Genomic DNA, 18,339 nt, shown 5'->3' with positions numbered 1-18,339 from the left:
TTGATGGTTCTAGCAGCTGGAAACGCTGTGAGTATTGTTGAAGCAATCATGCTCAGCTATTCAGTCCATGGCAGAACTGTTCTGCAGATTTAACATATCAGTTCCAGGGGTGCTCTTGTGGTTTTGGGTCCAGAGCTAAATTTCCCTATTTCGAACATGTTGCCTCCTAGCTTGTTGTTCCTCATGTCACCATCTAAAGACAATTCCAAAGTGTCAAAATCACAAATGTTTGAACTTTTTAGAGTTGCGGAATGAAACCTGGTCTCAGAAGAGCTGTGATGTGTCAGGGTAATTATTCAGAAGAAATGCCCTTTGCTGTTCAATAGGGCAAAATTACACTGGAGGATGGAGGTGTGCCCCGTCCTGAAGCATGACATCAGCCAGTTGGCAGCGGAGGTGTCGGAGCAGGTGCTGGATGGGAACAACGGCGGGATGGAGAGAGGAGGTGGAATTGGGGAAGGACGGGGAGGAGGATGGAGGTGTGGGACAGCAGAGCGGAGGGTGGTGCAGGAGGACGGGGCAGCAGCCAAGATGAGTGTCCAAGTGAGTCTATTTATAGTCCCCCCATCATGGGCCACTTTGCCGGGCTCTGATCACCACCACTACGCTGCCTCTATTTCCCCTCAGCTCATATCCAGGAGCACATTTAGCTTTGAATCACGTCACATCAAATCTATATTCAGGATCTGACATTATAGGTTTAACACCTTTTATTAGCATGACAGCTAAGTATTTGCTTCCTGTTGCAACAGATCTAATACCGGCTGTCATCATAGCATTTCCAGTAAAAATCTATATTTTTCAACCCAATTACAACACAGATGAAGTCGTTTTATCTGTGCACAGATCTGTTGAGGCATGGTGGCACTACCATCATATGCTAACACGCACCACAAACGCCCTGAGAAGAGAGTTGTCATTACATATTATATTTCTAGAACTTCTTTTTAAAAGAAGACGTGCATGTTTGAAGTTGTTGAGCTCTCTCAGACCTGTACTTTTTTCTTAATGTGTGAACGTGCCAGAGGGGCAAAGAAAAAAGCCAGCCATGGCCAAACTAGATTGTCTGTTCTCCAATGTTGACGTGCCCAAAATGTGGATTCCCAGTCAGAGACTCGCAGCCACACTTTTGAAGGAAAAAAAGAAAACACCCCATAAATCACAGCGTGTCAGTGACAGATAATCTGGACTTAAACAGTGTCACCAGACTTGTGCGGCTGTGTAACCAGAGCCTCTCCAGGCTCACGGCCACAGCAGTATGCAACATAATGGCATTGTGTTGAGTTGTAATGACTCTGGGCCCCGTGTGACAATATAATAGTGTCTTTGTCTTCCACTTATCTGGCTGGAGCTCACGCTGTGTAGCAGAGTGCTTCAACAGCTACTGTCTAAGTATCGGACCTAAGGACACAATCTACAGTACGGTACTCTCTCTCTCTCCATCTCTCCCTCTGTGTGTGTGTGTGTGTGTGAGAGGGCTTATTGTCAACCACTCTGCACGGACAAAATATTCATCTGAGCCGAGACAGATAAGTAGATTCTTTTTTTTCTGCACCCACACAGGCGATTTTATGCGAGGCTGCGGCGACCGACTGCTCTTTCGTTTTAACATATGAGTGAAATCTGGATCCATGGGCGGTGACTGCCACATGCAAAAAAAAACACACAGGAATTACCCCAAAAACACGGAGTCCTTCGAATGTTTACATTAAATGCACGGTTACGGGAGCAGGCTGCCGCAGAATGCATGACTTTGTATCCCAACAATGCCCTTGGCTTTTTCGGTTATTTGCACGGTAAATCCTGAAGTCCACCCACACAGGCAAGCCCTGCAGAGACCTTCTGTTCCTCAGCCCTGAACGAACACACACACACACACACACACACACACACACACACACATGCAAGCATGGGGAGCAAGAGACACACACAGTGGAGAGGAGAAGAAAGGAGATAAGCAAAAGAATTGGGACTTGACTCCTGAACAAAGCATTTCTGTTTTTCATTTGAAGATGATTTGACGAGAGGCTGAAATTTATTGCTGTTTAATATACAGCGCTCAGCCTGCGACCTTTGCAAGATAAGAATTTCAGAAGTGACTAATCGGAAACATCGGGGACGATCGTTTGGTTGACTCCAACGCCTCCCAACAGTGGAGCCGTTCTCAGTGATCTCAGTCGGGTGTTGTCATCCTCTCGCTCTCAGGCCGTTAGCGTTGTCGTTCTCTGACCCAGGCGGAACCATTTCAGGCTGTACCTTAAGTGCAGCCAAGAGAGAGCAGAGTACATATGGATGCCTGCCGTTATGGGACACAGCGCCATAACGCGGTGTGGTAATGGCCGTGAAACCACATGTCACTGCAGAGAGCGAGAGAGAGAGAGAGAGAGAGAGAGACTCCAGAGCAGAGGCAAGGCCCTGAGCCAGACCGGCACTGCCGCTCACCTCTGCTCGCTCTCCATCTGTCTGTTTATCTCATTTTCTCTTTTTCCTCCTCATCTCCTCTGCCCCCCCCCCCCCCCCCCCCCCCCCTCTCTCTTTGTCTTTTAGAAACTGCATCTCATGTTTCTGTCTTGTTGCAGACTTCCTTACTTTTCCAGACTTTGACCCACCTCTGAGAGGATGTCACGTGCAGGCCAAGGCAACACTGTGGTTGTTCTTTATAACAGTCGATTTCATTTCCATTCTGTAACATAAAATCAAGGTTAAACCACTGGCAACCGTGAAAACTAATGTTCTGCTTATAATTTCAACATTACCGCTCATCAAATCAGTGGAAAAATCTTATAAGAGTTCATAAAATGTTGCTTTATGGCCTTTTATTTTACTCACTCTGTCAAATCTACATGAAATTGAGACAATACTCACTATAATCCAACACTTTCTGCTAAACCACTCACAAACAGTACTTGAGACCTCAAAAGTAAACTCTCCCCGAAAACCAAAGTGATGGGCATATTTCCAGCTCTGTCTCGCTAGCCGTCGCTAAGCGCCGCTGCACATTTAGCAGCTCATCGCGGCTCGTTTTCTCAGACCTTGGGGAAAGTAATGTTGAAGCGCTAACGCATTGTATATCGACGGTAATGGCACGGAGGATTCCTAGATTATGAGTTTGTGACACAAATACGAAGGTGTCAGAACAGTTAAACTGTTCTCTTTATCTCCCAGTTTAACCAGCCTGGCAAAGTCCAGAGAAATTATGGATGGTGGACTTTGGATGGTGGGAATAGATTGTGAAATGTGGCGCTCGCACACACGTACAGGCTCCAACGGGAGCATAAAGGCACCCATGAATGGCAGACCGGTGCTCGTGGTGATAGAGAGACTGCAGGAGGAAACAGCACGACTGCAGCTGTGATCACACCGACATCCACAACAAGATCCACTTTGCTCTCGTTTGACTTCACATCTTTTTAATGGGAGTTTTCTCGCCTCTCCTTCTCTGGGTGGGCTGCTTCTCTACCTTCTCCTGCTGTGGTTTACCTCTCTGGAAACTCTGGCTCTGCTGCTGGCACAAAATGGCTACCAGATGCCCACTGTTGGCATAGGTGAGAGCTGGCCACAGAGAAACCTCTCAAGATGTTTTTCACAGATGATTTACCCCCCCCCCCCCCCCCATAATCCACGCTGACAGAAAAGAGGGGTTCTCATTAACCAAATTTTAGTCCCCACACTTCTGAGAGACTAAAGGACGGCTTCTAATGACACATTATCACTTCGAATGACTTCAGCTGCCACAACATTAAACAATGTTGTGTCCATTTTTGGTGCCATCCTGGTTTATAAGAGTTGGGCAACGAACCCAAACTATAACCACTTCCTCAATGTGCCGATTGATGTCCAGGCCCTAAACTCAGCATTAGCAGCATTATTGAACAAGTTAGCGTGAAAGCCAGTCTGCAGACCTTGTTTATCAGAAGCTGCTGCCAAAGGCCCCAATCAACATTTTTTTAAATCCCACCGGGTAAAAATAAATGAACTGATTCGGTGTTAAAGTCTGTAGAAACACGTGTTGTCCTCACATAAAAAAAAAACTTTAAAACTTGATGGATGCTGAGTTTGTCCTCAAAGACATTAATGACCTGTGTCATAAAGTTTTTATTCTCTCTTGGGTTATTTATTAACTTAGAGTTTATACAGTAAATACAATCCTGATATCATTACCAGTGAACTCTTGGACGACTGTTTCCACCGATGGCACCTGCCGACGTGATCTCTTTCACTTTTCCAAGCTTCTGTCAGCCTTTGTTGCATTTCTTTTTGGTCTTTAAATTTACATTCAGAGAGAAAGCAGTAATGTTCCTAATGCATGAAAATGCATCTGTTTTCCTCTGATGCTCATTTGGTCTGCGGCTCCTGGGATGAGTTTTCTGTAAGTAGTTTGGCTAATGGCAGCACTTGCTTATAAATTCAGAATTCATCACTTAAGCCTCAAAGCCATTAATTGACATTTTTAATAAAGTGAAATCGATTTGTTCGGCATTTCACTTTGAAATGAATGCAAACTCTGTTGCGATGTTTAATGTGATTTTATATTTCCAGTAAGATAAACAGCACAATTGCTTAATGCAGTCGGGCCTTTTGGTCCCTGCCTTTGCACGTCATCAGATTTCACAGCTTGTTCGGCCCCGCCCACCGTCTGGTGATTGGGAACCATGGATGTGAAGTATCTAATTCATCTGCAAATCCGCATTGTGCATAATTACAAACTGTCAGTGAATCCACCACTGTGACACAGTCCTGCAAGACAGCAGAGAAGCATGCGCACCGTCATCGTTTAATAGGACGCTATATGGACAATGTCTCCCTCTCTCGCTCTCTCTCTTTCTCTCTCTCTCTCTCTCTCTCTCTCTCACACACACACACACACACACAGTACTTATCTCGAGATAATCTGCAAAAAGAGACAGATATGTTATTATAGGTCCCTCCCAGACATGATGTCATTCAACTCATAATAGGTGTCTTTAAACTTGACACAGGCCTTTGACGTTTGGCAGGAGCAGCAGCTCGGTCGAAGAATTAAATAGATATATAGATAACTTTGTCTTCAATAAAATGTCAATTTTGCTGGTGTTCGGTGACAATTTTAGGTTTCAGGTTGTTGTTTCCTGCAGGAAAGTTCTCTACATGGAACAAGACAAACCCCTGTGGAGAAACAATGGAGTGGTATAATTATGTTAGTGTGTGCGCGTGTGTGTGCATGAGAGAGAGAGAGTTTACAGTATATGATGTGTGGTTTGAGGGTAAAGGGTTGGGAAAGAGAAAAGAAAAAGTTGTAATTTTTACAGTGAATTCCAGCTTGATAACCAGATCCAGACATTTGCCTCTTTTACACACACACACAGACACACACACACAGACACACACACACACACACACACACAGTCACCAATCTCCCACCTACATGTGGTTGTGAAAATGCGACATGTGAGATGTGAATTAAAAGCCACAGGTTATATTAAACAAACAGCAGTGCAGCAAACCGGAGCTCAGGAACGAATGGTCCAAAAATAACAGCCATAAAACAGATAAATCCGTTATTGTGCAACCTTCTGAAATAATGATGAGTGACTAATGCGCTTCTCATTTGGGACTTTGGTAATAGAAAACATTAATATTATCGCTTAAACCGTGGCAGGAAAGCAAATTCAAAAACAACCCTCAGTTGACAACCCTTTTGAGTTATTGACATGTGTGTATGAACCGTTTAAACAGAGGAAATATATCCGAGAACGCACACTTAGCCTTCACACGCACACACACAAACACATACGACCAACAGCAGATAATCAATGTGCAGGATAAACTGTTGGAGAACTTCTTACGTTGCTGTTTCAGCTCATGCACTTCAGCCTCCGACATGCAGAGATGACTACATGCTTGACATCTCTACTAAGCCGCCTCCCTGACCCCCGTTGCCCCAGGCAACCCCTTGTTGTTGTTGCAGTGTTTAAAAAGATGTGAGGAGCGCTGTCTCCCACCAGGAGTGAACACAGATAAAAGTGCGCTTGTCTCACAATGGGAGCCCTTGAGGCTACACGTAGCCGAGCAGCCAGTTCTGCGTTTGTGCGCGGATGTTGTGCACGTGTACTGTATCCGTGCCTGGATCTAAATGCCGGACTTCCATATGTGAGCGTGCCCAAATTCCACCTTATCTTCGGCATGCGTGGCCTTTAATTTTGAATGGAGACAAATGCCGTGCAGGCTCAAACTGAAGCAATGAAAAGAACCATTTCTCTCTACCTACAGATCAATGAGTTCCCATTCAATTAGAAAGTCTGAAGCCATTAGCACCCGGCTAATGACTCCATTCTGGAAAGCTGGGGAGCTTTGGCCTCGGGGTAGTGAGGATGGCGGGTGGGGGAGCCAGAAAAAGCACCCAGGCTGGGTGGGGGATTTCTTTAACTGCATTCATTATGAGTGCAATATACTTCTTTAGTGTCTCATCCAGCAACACTTCCCAGATAGCATATTGTGGCATGTTGTTGAATGTTCTGTCCCTCTGGTCTAGTGTTCAGATAATGCTAAAGCTGTACACTTTAAACTACTTTATTTGCATTTTGTTACATTAACCATAATTGTTTCCAAGAATTCGCCTATTGTTTGTGCACTTTACTTTGTCTCTGAATGAATTAAAACAGGGTCCCCCTCCTCAGTGTTCTGTGCTAGCATCAGATTCAGTCAATCAGCAGCTCAAAGGTAGAGTTAGAATCCACAGACTCTGTCACGGAAACAGCGGTTGGTATGCAGAGGGGTGGCAGGCAGCCAAGCAGACTGAAAAATGGGCATATATAAGAAGGTTTACAGGTAGGAACCATGTGGCTACAGGCAGAGGTAGGACGCCATGGTCAGAGTCCATATCCTGTGTCTTAATAACGTGTGCTGCAGCCTCAGGGGAACTGCAGCTTTAATGGGGAGGCAGTCTGCCACTGGTAAACACATGCTAGAGCTCAGTGAAAACACTACTGGCACGGACTTGGGTCATTTGAGATAAGCATGAGTGCAACATCGCCTTGAAATCATTTTTGGCAGTGTCGGAGTCCATTCGTGTGTGTACGTGTGCGTGTGTGTGCGGACTCTTCACCATTAAACATTTGTTCAGCTTGACACAAGTTTACCCCAAAAGGCTGTTAGCTTAGACAAGTGAGATCAAACCTACTTTTGTGTGTATTAATGGAGAGCTGAAGCCGCTTCATGTTTCGGAACTATTTCATTCCGGATACTCAGAAAACTTCGATACTGGGGGGGGGGGGGGGGTGAGGAGCTCAGTTGGTGTGTTGTAGACCTTGGTGAAGCTATCAGGGAAAATCATTTCACATTTCACAGGGTCGTTTGTGTATAATGAATGAGCCATGACACCATCTACATGAGGTAAAGGAGTTGGCCTGGTCCAGAGGTAGCCGAGGTTAAACGGAAAACAGGGGATGCGTCATTACTCTGTGAAAAACATTTGTCACGATCCTGGTCACTCGGCAGGGCTGAAGATCGACTGTTAAAACAATCACCTCTCTAGATTTCAGAGACACGCCATTATTGCGAGTACAGTTTTTGATGGAGGGTTTATAAGTCAAAGCTCAGAGGGGTGGAGAGATGGGAATAGAAAAAATAAATCAGGCCCATCTAGGCTCGATTAGCTGGGGCTGCTCTACTTTCCTCCCGGGAGTCGCAATGCAATGGTGTGGCAAAGGGCGATGAGGGTGAGACATCGGAGGGGTTCACGAAGGGCAGCGGGAGGGAGGGGAGTCAAGGTATGGAAGGTTGGGTTGGGGGACGGAGGGCAGAGCGCGCAGTTTTTTTCATCCTATGAAGTGCTAACTTGGACAGTGGGAGGAATTCTGTGGTTTATCCAACAAGAGCTACTCCATCTGTACAAACTTGAGCCTGCCAAAGTGTAGGCTCTCTCTCTCTTCCTCTCTCTCTCTCTCTCTCCCGTACACACACACACACACACACACAAAAGGGCTGCCAGAATGTTGACTCCCTCCGTCCAAAGTGGAGCGAAGAAACTTAACTCTCTCATTACTCACTCAGATGCTTGTACAGAAAACTACAAATGAGCATAAACTCAGCTGATAGCCATACAATAACACACACACACACACACACACACACACACACTCGCACACATATTTGGTCCACTGAGAAGGTGAGTCCTGGCTGGGGAGTACTTAAAATAATTGTTTTCTCCTGCACTTCTGTGCAGCTGTAATAACGATAATGTGGAGACAGAGGTTATGTAAGTGTGAGCTGCAATCGCACTTCGTGTCATTTAGACGTGACTCAGCAGGCCGAACGGCTGGTCGTGTGTGTGCATGTGTGTGTGCGCGCGTGTATATGGAAACGAGACAAAAGAATGGTGAGCAGAAAACAGGGGACAGTGAGAGGATTGCAAAGTTTCTGTAATTGTATGTGGAAGTGTGTGCGCAGGTTGACGGGGTCTTCCAGGCACATACAGGTGACTCTCAGGACCAGGTCGTAATTTTGGGTTTAACTAGTGAGAGAAAAAAACACAGTACAGGAACAAACTCTTGGGTTAGTTTTACTGGAAGTGTGAGATTACTCAGGTTGGATTCCCAGCAGAGTTCACGGCAGGGGACTGACATCTTTCCACATATATAAGTGTGACCAGCGTAGAGCTTTTGAGCGGAGAAACATGCTCCACAGCGCCTCCTACATCTGCAACACTCCCCCTCTCCCCCGATTGTTCGTGTCCCTTTAAAACTTTGCTCATCTTTGGACGGGGGGGCAGGGTTGGACTCCCTGAGTCACTAGGCTGTCCCTGGCATAGACAGACACACGTACATAAACGTGCACACGCGCACAAACCCTCCATGTCTGTGAGTGGGGCTGGCCCCGTGCCCAGCCTGAGGGCTGCGGGGCCTCTACGCTGTATCAGTTAACCCTTAAAGAACCCATTTAAGCAGAATTTAATCCAAAAAATGGAGCAACAGCTCAGCATTCCTGAGCCTGGCTGCTCATACCAGGCCCCTCGCTGTCTGTTCCCCGCGTATATCCAAGCGGGTGTCACATACACTTTTTCACATTAAGCCGCGGCCACTCCTCAAACGAGCTGTCCCTTTAACATTCGCTGCACTTGGCGGTTTAACACTTTAGGAGGTCGACACAGGCTGACACGGGCCTTCCACCAAAGCCAAAGCAGTGGATAAGTGGGCTTTAATGACAAGATTTATGTGACCACTGTCGCCATTTGAACTTTAAACACTTTTTTGCTTCACATGACCCAGGAATTTAAATTTATCCATTTACTGCAGGAAGGACGCGCTGGAGTGTTCACCTCAAAAGTTCCGGCTTGATGCCCAATGACAGCAGCGACCTTTGAACTCCGATCTTGGTCAAGTATATCCGTGTTTTCTGCTCTGATATATTAAAACTTTCTTATCTTTACTACCCTTCCTCTCACTCTCCCTCCTCCCTCACACACTCTCACATACACGGTTTGGCCCTGCATGTCAGTCCTTATCTGATTAATCTGATCAAAAATTGCACAAGAGAACCCATGCATCAGGTCAAGCTCTGGAACAGTAATGACAGATATGAAAAAAACAGACGCTAATTTTGGCATTAGTGGTATAGCGCAGGAGCATTTTAAGCCAGAACAGACTTAATTAGAACATTTAAACAAAGATTGGGTTGCGCAATAGTTCTCAACTTCCCCACAAGGTGGTTTGGAAGTCGCCATTACTGTTTTACGGTGCGCAACATGCTACAACATGATCCCTGGTTGGCTCGAGGAGCCACATGATTAGGGTGGATCTGGGTTGATTAAAATGGACTCATCAGCTATAGTCTGTCTGTCATTATGAAATATTGGATGCAGCATAACTGAGGTGACTCACTGAATAAGGATTTTACAGATCACAGTGCACAAGTCCTGTTTACGTGATCAGACCACACTCAGATAATGGCAGCTCTCATGCATGTACCCCTTAATCTGATTTAGTTTGTTATTCATCGGTGCATGTGTAAAAACAGCCAAACTTGTATGGACGACCATGCTTATGCTAAGACCACTGCCAAGATCGGATATTGGGACAATAACAGGCCCTTTAGGTGTAACTTGGTGTGTACTCTAAAATAGGAATGGAACATCCTTCAATCATCACATTTCTGAGGTGCATCAGCTCAGACGATTACGATTCCTTCACATTGTCTGGAGCTTTTAACGCGCACGTCACAGGGCTGTGCATGTGAGGCCACATCAGTGCTGAGGAGAGGTCCTCTAAACGGAGCGCGTTTGTGCTCCTTCTCCAGAAAAACGTCCTTGAAGGAAGCGCTTGGACTTTGGTTCAGCCGTGTTCCGGTGAGGCGCGAGCACACAGACACATGCGTGGACCATTATCAAGTCATGACCATACAGACGTGATGTAAGGCCATTGAGAGCCGCTGTAAAGTGTGTTAAGTGTGATGGGTGCAGTGACAGATGCTTTGACCTTATCTTCTGCAGCAGCGGGATCTGGCCTGTGAGAGATGGGGAACCTCCTCCTCCTCTTGGCCTGCTCTGAGATGGATCCCAGCGGTGCTATCCAGTAGCTGCTCCAACAACCGTGTCAGTTTGGAGGCAGGCCCATTGCCCTCCCACCTTAGTGAAGAGACGGTAACCTCTGGAGTCATTCATCTAAGGTCCCGGCTAATAATAGGATATGGTTATGATCCTGTGTAAGTGGGAATCAGGCACAGAATTAAACAGCAGTCAAATGTTGGTTAAATGCTGGATGCTTGCAAGCAACCGGGCAAGACGCTGATGTTCTAACTGTGTTTAAACAGGAAAAGCACCTGAACACACTGCAGATGCATCTTAGACCCCTACACACATCCCACCAGGACACATTACATGCTAAGTGTGGTTGTCGAGCAGTGTTCTGTAATTGTAGCGTGTGTTAATGACTCTCGCAGGTGAAGACGGTAAAACCGGTGGTTGTGATTTAACGTGCAGCAACGCAAGCTGGGACATGACTGACAGAATGAGTCTAGATTAATCCCAATAATAAATGTCTCATTCTTTATTAATGTTTCAGATTTTTCAGGTCAAAAAGACTCATGACAAAGTGCTTCATTTAAACTACATAATCTATATGAGAATAAATATAAAAGCTATTGACTGGACTCATTCCAGTTGCAATCATGTCATTATTGGTGTTCCACACCGCTGTGAGAACATTTAGGAGATTTTCAAATATAATAAGGTCAAATTTCTGAGCACTGATCTTGGTGATTAACTTCACTGAAAGAAGCTCAAAAGTGCCTGCAAATTAACATTTTACCCAACTTTATATTTCATTTGATGTTGAAGAAAATAGTCATTCTCAGTTTTAACAGGCAATGCCACAACTGTCTTATCCTTGTCTTTATCTCACAAAAATCCCACCACTAGTTCTGTCACGTGCAGACAGCATCTCAGGTTTACCGCTACGGCCACATTAGCAGTCTGAAATGTGATGGGAATTGAGTATCATCAGCTCAACAGAGTGGTAAATGTGGTCACAGAATGTGTTTTGGAAAAAGCTCCCTCCCCTCCCTTTAAAGTTTTAATAAGTCCTGTTCCCTCCAAATACAGCCCCATGTCCTACTTCTGTCCTAGAGCAGGAATAGCATGTACCTGGAAGACTCTGAGCCTTTAGACAGCTGCAGGGAGGCAAAGTGAAGGGCACGGGAGTGAAGGCTTCTATGGGAAAAAGTAGAGAATAGAAAGAAGAATCACGGATTCATGTTGAGGAAGAAAATGAGTGGGAGGAACCCATAAAGCTACAGTGAAAGAGGAAGACACAGAGATACCCTGATCCTTTAAAAAGTTAGTTAAATCTCCCGAGGTTTAATTGAATTTGAAATGAGTTGGGAGGCAGAAAGTTAGCAGGAGCGAAGGAGGGCTCAGTGCTGAAGATGAAGAGCTGGTGAAAGACGGCCAAGAAGACAGAAGTGGAGAAGGAGAAGACTATAACAGAAGCGTGCGGAGGGAAAGGATTCGGCCATGCACAGGTAAATTGATCTCACGGGAGAGAGAGCAATGCAGAAGAAAGAGCTGCAAAGGAGCACACAAATTGAGAAATGAGAAAAGAAAAAAGGGAATAAAGCAGGCAGAGGAAGAGAAACGAAAGAGAGGGGAAACACCAAGACAGCCAAAAAAGAGACTGGAGGAGATGAGCTTCTGCAGGAATGGAGAGAGAGGTTTGAGAGCGGTTCTGTGCAGAGCGCAGAGGTGCACGGCTCTCCAGAGCAAACACTGGCAAACAGAGGGGCCGTTGTCTGCGTCAGGGTGGACTTGGGGAGGGGACAGCAGCACCAGGATGTAAAATGTGACAGATCTATTTTAGGCCTCCAGCACAGGAACCCTTCCCTGCTCTGAACCAGGTGTCAGGGTCAGGGGCCAAGGACAGGACAGCACAAGCTGAAGCACCACCTGAAGTAGATTCATTTGACAGGAGAGCGTCCTGGAACCTCATTTGCATGCTCTGCGCGTTCGCCGTGCATTTTAACCACTTTAAGAAAATAAATAAATAAATCATCAGGACATATAGAGTGTTTAATTGTGCAGAATCTGTGTTTTCCGCTGCTTCTCCTGAGAAGAACGACGTGCTTGTGTGCAGCGTCTTCGTTCTTCTGGGCGTGTTACCCTTGAGATGATCTCATGTTTGGGACTCTTATGAAAAATGTTATCTTTTGTGGTTAGTTTTGCAATGAGGGTGTGATGTCCTGTCTTTTTTTTTCTCACAGATGATCACTGACCCCCCCCCCCCACCCCCGACCCACCCACCCCCCACCCACCACCACCACCACCACCACCATCTGACTTACTCCTCTTTTACACACAGACACCCACACTACACATCCACCATCACATCCATTTTCTCCCCCGACTTTCATTCCTCACGCACATCTTTGAACCCAACCTGGTCTCGGGAACGTAAAGTCACCCTCCACCTACCTACCCCCACACCCAACCCCCCACCCACCTACCCCCAATTCTGATTATGCAGGCAGCTGTCAGCCCTCTAAGGTGAGGCCCCCCAGGCAACAGTTCAACTGCTTCAGACTGAGGCTGCGCCACCGAGCTTGACAGTAGCGCGAACGGCGCGGAGGAAAAGAATGCTAATGGATCAAATCAGATGAAAGCTGAGATGAGAGGAGGGAGCGTGGAGGAGAGGAGGAGGGCGCTGCGAGGCACTCCTGATCGGCTGTCATTCAGACTCAGGCCCGGTGCGCACGATGGTGCGTATTTGTTGTGCTTGTTTGAGCGGGAAGCACTGGCCGCCCAGGATTGCGCCCCCAGTTACTGACATGTTTTCCCTCCAAAGTGCCTTGAAGTTTGAGAGATGAACAGAGGGAGCCAGTGAGGGAGGTGCCGGTAAAGACAAGAGATGGAAGGATGTGGGAGGCCATACACAGTCCATTGTTCTGTTCCTTTATTCCTCCATCTAACACACGTTTCCCTTCTTCTGTTTTTCCACTGAAACTCCACCTGCCTCTTTGCCTCGGAGCCATACCTCACCGCACAGTAGGCAGCGTATCAGAACTTAGCGCTGTTTCATTTTCTGAATAATGCTGAGTTCAATATTATCTTGTTTTGAACTTCACTACTGCACTTGCCTCCTCTCTCCTCCAGGGCACCCGCTTCACGGCGAGAGACGGGATTCTCGGGCGCCATCACTTACGGGCAGCCAAACAGCCCCCTGCGCAGAGAGAGAGCTCGGAATTGGAACGTAGAAAAGCGGCAGCTTTGCTTCTCGTCTTCGCGATTTGGAAGTGTCTGATTCCATTTGCGTCCACTGACTCGCTCGGTTAAAGCCTACATGTGTGTGTGTTCCTGCCTCGAATGCGTAATGGATCCTGACAGCAGAGGCACATGGATATACGACTATAATGAACTCCAGCAATGCTGAACCAGGAAGTACTTGTCAAATCCTGGAAAAACTTGCAGCCGTGAGCTTGCGACAGATCCCTTTTAGTCTTGTCTGGGTATGAGGGGTATTAGCTTCTGAATCGATAGAAAAATCTCAATCAGACACCTGACAAGATTATTTCAAATGTTTTCCGGCACACATAGCTCAACGCTTCCCCGCGACTTCTTTGTTTCCAACGTAGCCCCAGCCTGTCCCTGGCAGATGGTTTTAATTAATGTCGACACGATAACGAGATTCCCTGCGATTAATATACACAGCAGTTATGGATTTAAGTGCTGGGGATCCCAGATAATGTGATTAACGGGAGTCGGAGAGGGGGCATCTGGCAGATGATTTGAAGCGGAGGGTGGCTGGAGCAAATGCGAATTGAGTTTGTGAGTTGAGAATGCAATTTCGAGCGCGTTTATTTGTTTGTCAGACTCGCACAGAGACAGACAGGAGAAGAACTCTGGGGGTGTAACATCTTTTGATCCTATGTCCACGTTTATGTGTTGTTATGATACTGTGATACTTGTGTGATGATAAATCAGGTACACAACAAATGCAGCCACAGTGGCTAATTGTCGTAGCGTGATCGTATGGTTGGCCTTTAGAATTCAGATTCTTATTGTCACAATAAAAAACAGTATTATTTTCACCCTCTGAAGGCTCAAAAGAAAAGCAAAAGGTTGACACTGAGTTTGGGGAAGTTGAGTCTATTTTTGATGGTTCTTCTTTGGAGAAAACCTTCCTTATTCTCCACTCCACTTACTCAGATTAGAACATACACTGCTGCCGCTAAAGACCTGCTCTGCCTGTCATCTCTGCGGGAAACTAATCGGAATCATCGTGAGCTGATGGGCTCTGTCATGACAGTTGAAAATGACTCATCCTGAAAGAGTTGAAGAGTTGAAGTCAAACAAGAACACAACGGCTCCTTTTGGGGCTAGTGTCCACACACACACGTTCATGAACACACACCAACGCATACACACAAGCTTAGAGCTCTTTACCAGTCAAACAATAACCACAGACACTTGTTACACCAGTTTTAAACGTATATACATCACAAACATGTTGTGGCAAGAGAGTAAACACTATACGCACTCTGGCTGGGATGCTATTCTCCAACCAATGTGCATGTTTGACAAATAACATTTGCCACTTTTTCCACTGTTGTACTACATGAGCAAACCGTGAGAACCTCTGCAGACAGTCAGTGACAGCCGCCATCTTCTCTGCTCACGTGACACAAAAGCAAAAACATTTAGTAAAAACACACATACCAAAAAGAAAAATATACGCTGATCTTTAAATATAATTTGTCAGCGTAACAAAGACTTTTTCCCCTATTCTCTCCTACACACGAAGCCACTTTGAGATTCAACCGGACAGCGTGAAGGGAGTGAAGGGGTGTAATTCAACAAAGAAAGGTGAGACATTGTCGCTGAAAGTGAAGTGAGGCAGCAAAAGCAAACAGAGGAAGGAAGGAGTGGGTTGGGGGAGGGAGAAAGTGAAGGGAGGAAGTTGGCAGAGGAGGGGAGGGAATGAGGAGACTGGTGGAGGTTAGAAGCATTCGTAAGTGTCCGTGTGGATGAACTCCAATGAAAACAGGGTGTCGAATGTAACAGGTTTGTGCACCGCAAGGGTGCTTGTGATGACCCATTTCCATGTCCCTAGCAGGAATGAGTGGACATGGGTTCACGACCTCTGTTTCATTTGGACAAATCCAGACAGAAGATCACAGAACAGCAGACGGAAACATCACCGGCACTTTTCAAAGATCTCCCTCGGATGTCTGATCTGGTGCGAGAACGCTGCCTACAAGGAGATGGCTGCAGATCGATGGTCGGCCTTTGGGAAACAAGCACCAGACAACCATCTGCGTATCCTGTTTTTCTGGAAACAGAACTGTGTCAAAGGGAGCGACAATGATGGCCCAAATGCTGCTGGTTACACCCCCAAAAAAGCTCTCATGATAAGCAAATCTGTGTCGATAGGTACACAAACAAATTCACAAGACATGTTTACAGAAGAATCCGGCATCGAGTCAGTGTTTAGATCACCGACAGTGAGCACAAACACAATTTAACCTTCACCCCTCCCACTACTGATCAATACAGAAATATTAATGGAAAGATTCACTTTTTTATCTAAAGACAAAATGATTTTGTGTGTGTGTGTGTGTGTGTGTGTGTGTGTGTGTGTGTGTGTGTGTGTGTGTGTGTGTGTGTGTGTGTGTGTGTGTGTGTGTGAATGAAGGCATTCCAGAGTTGTTCAGGTATCAAAATAAACCTGATGTTAACATTCCGGGCCCGTGATGCGCCACAAGAGAGAAAAAAATCCAAGATGACTCAAAAAGTGGCTCATTTAGCAGATCAGATATCAGCCTTCTGTCATGGACCTTGGCACCAGAGCCCACACCTTTCTCAGAACAAAGCACGGGGATTTTGTGCATCGACTTTAACTAATTTGAGATTGAATGCCTTAAGCTTTTTTTTCACCCCAAGTGCAAGAGCAAAGGCATGGTGGGCCTGGGTGTTCAGCACATCAGCCAAAGGGTCCACGAACATCTGGATGAGATGTAAAACCGATTGTTTGGGTCGATACGTATGTGCATGTTTGTCTTGCTGTCAGATTTAACAGCAACCAGAGAAGAGGATCGTCAGGCAGAATGTACACACGTACACTTTACGTTGCGCTTTACGATCACAATTACGCAAGAACACGGATGTGTACATGCAGCATCGCCGCTGCCCTTGCAGGATTTCACAGAACATTCTCTGCCCGATGCTGCTGTTCTGCACTTTTTACGTTGTTGTATTCGGCGTACATGTTGGGCAGATGTGTTGAGCGTGGCGTTATTTCAACGGATGTTTCCCATAAGCCTCACATGTACATCACCAGCCACCATTCAATTCTAAGACCCCCGTGGGGCTCACTCTGTTTTGCCCCCCTGTAGCCTTTAGCTCATTGACCCCTACATGCATCCTCTGGCCCCTATAGGTGGTGAGGAATTGTATGGGAGAGAAGGTCTGAGTGTGGGGGGGGGAGCAATAGAGAGGAGCACTTCTTCAGGAAATGCATTAAAGAGGCAGGTATTGATTTGGGATTTTAAATGTTTTTCACTGTGATATATCCAATTAGCCTCTGAACCCTCTATGGATGGAGAGGGGGCTCCCCTGAGGGTGTGGAGAGGGCCATTATATCACTTTTCCTCGGGCTCCTTCAAATAAGAAATAGATAATACCTGTTAGAGTCTAGACTCATAATGGGAGGGTGCTGCCGGGCTTTAGGAGGCAAGTATTAGATCTGCACTTACAATCATTCGTTTACTGACGCAAATCCAAACCCTCCTCGCGGTCCGTGCGTGCCTCTGAACGGTGGGTGACACAGTGACTCGTTTCAGTGTGGACAGCTACTGGAGATCAGTAAGCTTTAAATCTCTCTGCACATCCATGTCTCCCTCCGCCTCTCCGCATTCCTCCACCTTCTTCTTCCCCCGCTCAATCGATGGTAAGTTATTTAGCAGATAAAAGAGTTGGATCAATCCAGCGGCATGTATCAGAGTGCCAGCAAGTTGGGTATATTATGTGGAGTGTGTGTGTGCACGCGTGTGCACATGTAAGAGAGAAAGGGCCTGTTTGTCGATGTACCTGGATATTTGAGTGTATATATATATATATATATATGCAAGCATTTGCAGTTATGTCACAGCCTAAGAGTGTTTTGCCCACCCCACCCACTCTCTTTGTGTAGGCGTGTGTGCCCACGTACTATTGCCACTATGTCAAACCAACACTGAAAGATATACTAAGAGGAGAAGGAGGGGGAGGAGAGTGTCCTTGGTTGTTGAACAGCAGTAACCTTTTATCTGTAAGAATATACAGCCAGGTTGTTCTGCCTATTGTAAAGATCTAATCTGATTCCATTTGTAATTAGGTGTCTGAATTGCAGTCGCCGAATTGAATAAGTGAAGAGAAAATAGTTGAAATCTGTAGTAGTGTAAGCCCCCAACACACACACACACACACACACACACACACACACACACACACACACACACACACACACCCAAAGTGAGGTTTAGAGCAGAGAATGAGAGGAAAGAGAAAGAGGTGGGAGTCTGTTAGGAAGAACGACCACATAATGGGAGAGAAGAAGAGCGGACGAGGGATGATCTGTCGGTGGGACTCTGCCAAAAAGAAAGTGGTGTTGCTTCCAATGCGGTGATATCTTAGAGCTTAGGGACCTCAAATCACATAGATCTTTGTGAAAGACACAAGCAAAGGTGGAAGCAAACGCGTCCTGTTTTGATGTGGTCGGCGCAGGATCCTGTGAAGATCCTGTATGTTCTCACTCCCACCTGACTGAAAAACAAAAGATCAGATGCTGCCTGAGGACTCACATCTAGCTCCCTGTAGCAACAAATCAAGACCAGTTC

The 18,339-nt window shown here is 46.1% G+C and overlaps 1 long non-coding RNA gene across 13 annotated transcripts; it reads left to right on the top strand.

Annotated features, from left to right (window-relative positions):
• The first annotated feature begins 339 nt into the window (after positions 1-339).
• Positions 340-14,559, top strand: LOC105416269 (uncharacterized). 13 transcript variants are annotated; one of them, XR_003887945.1, is made up of 6 exons: positions 340-543; positions 9,273-9,357; positions 10,273-10,385; positions 10,466-11,994; positions 12,828-13,224; positions 13,311-14,559. It is a non-coding gene; the product is annotated as an uncharacterized lncRNA (long non-coding RNA). The 13 variants fall into 13 exon arrangements; XR_003887948.1 differs by lacking the exon at positions 340-543 and adding an exon at positions 7,328-7,697 and having other exon boundaries at positions 9,273-9,352; XR_003887944.1 differs by lacking the exon at positions 340-543 and adding an exon at positions 7,328-7,697.
• The last annotated feature ends 3,780 nt before the right edge of the window (positions 14,560-18,339 follow it).

This window comes from Takifugu rubripes, chromosome 3 (assembly GCF_901000725.2).
Source record: "Takifugu rubripes chromosome 3, fTakRub1.2, whole genome shotgun sequence".
Lineage (NCBI taxonomy): Eukaryota > Metazoa > Chordata > Actinopteri > Tetraodontiformes > Tetraodontidae > Takifugu > Takifugu rubripes.
The sequence above is the reverse complement of the archived record's forward strand: the minus strand, read 5'-3'. Positions and strand labels throughout refer to the sequence as shown.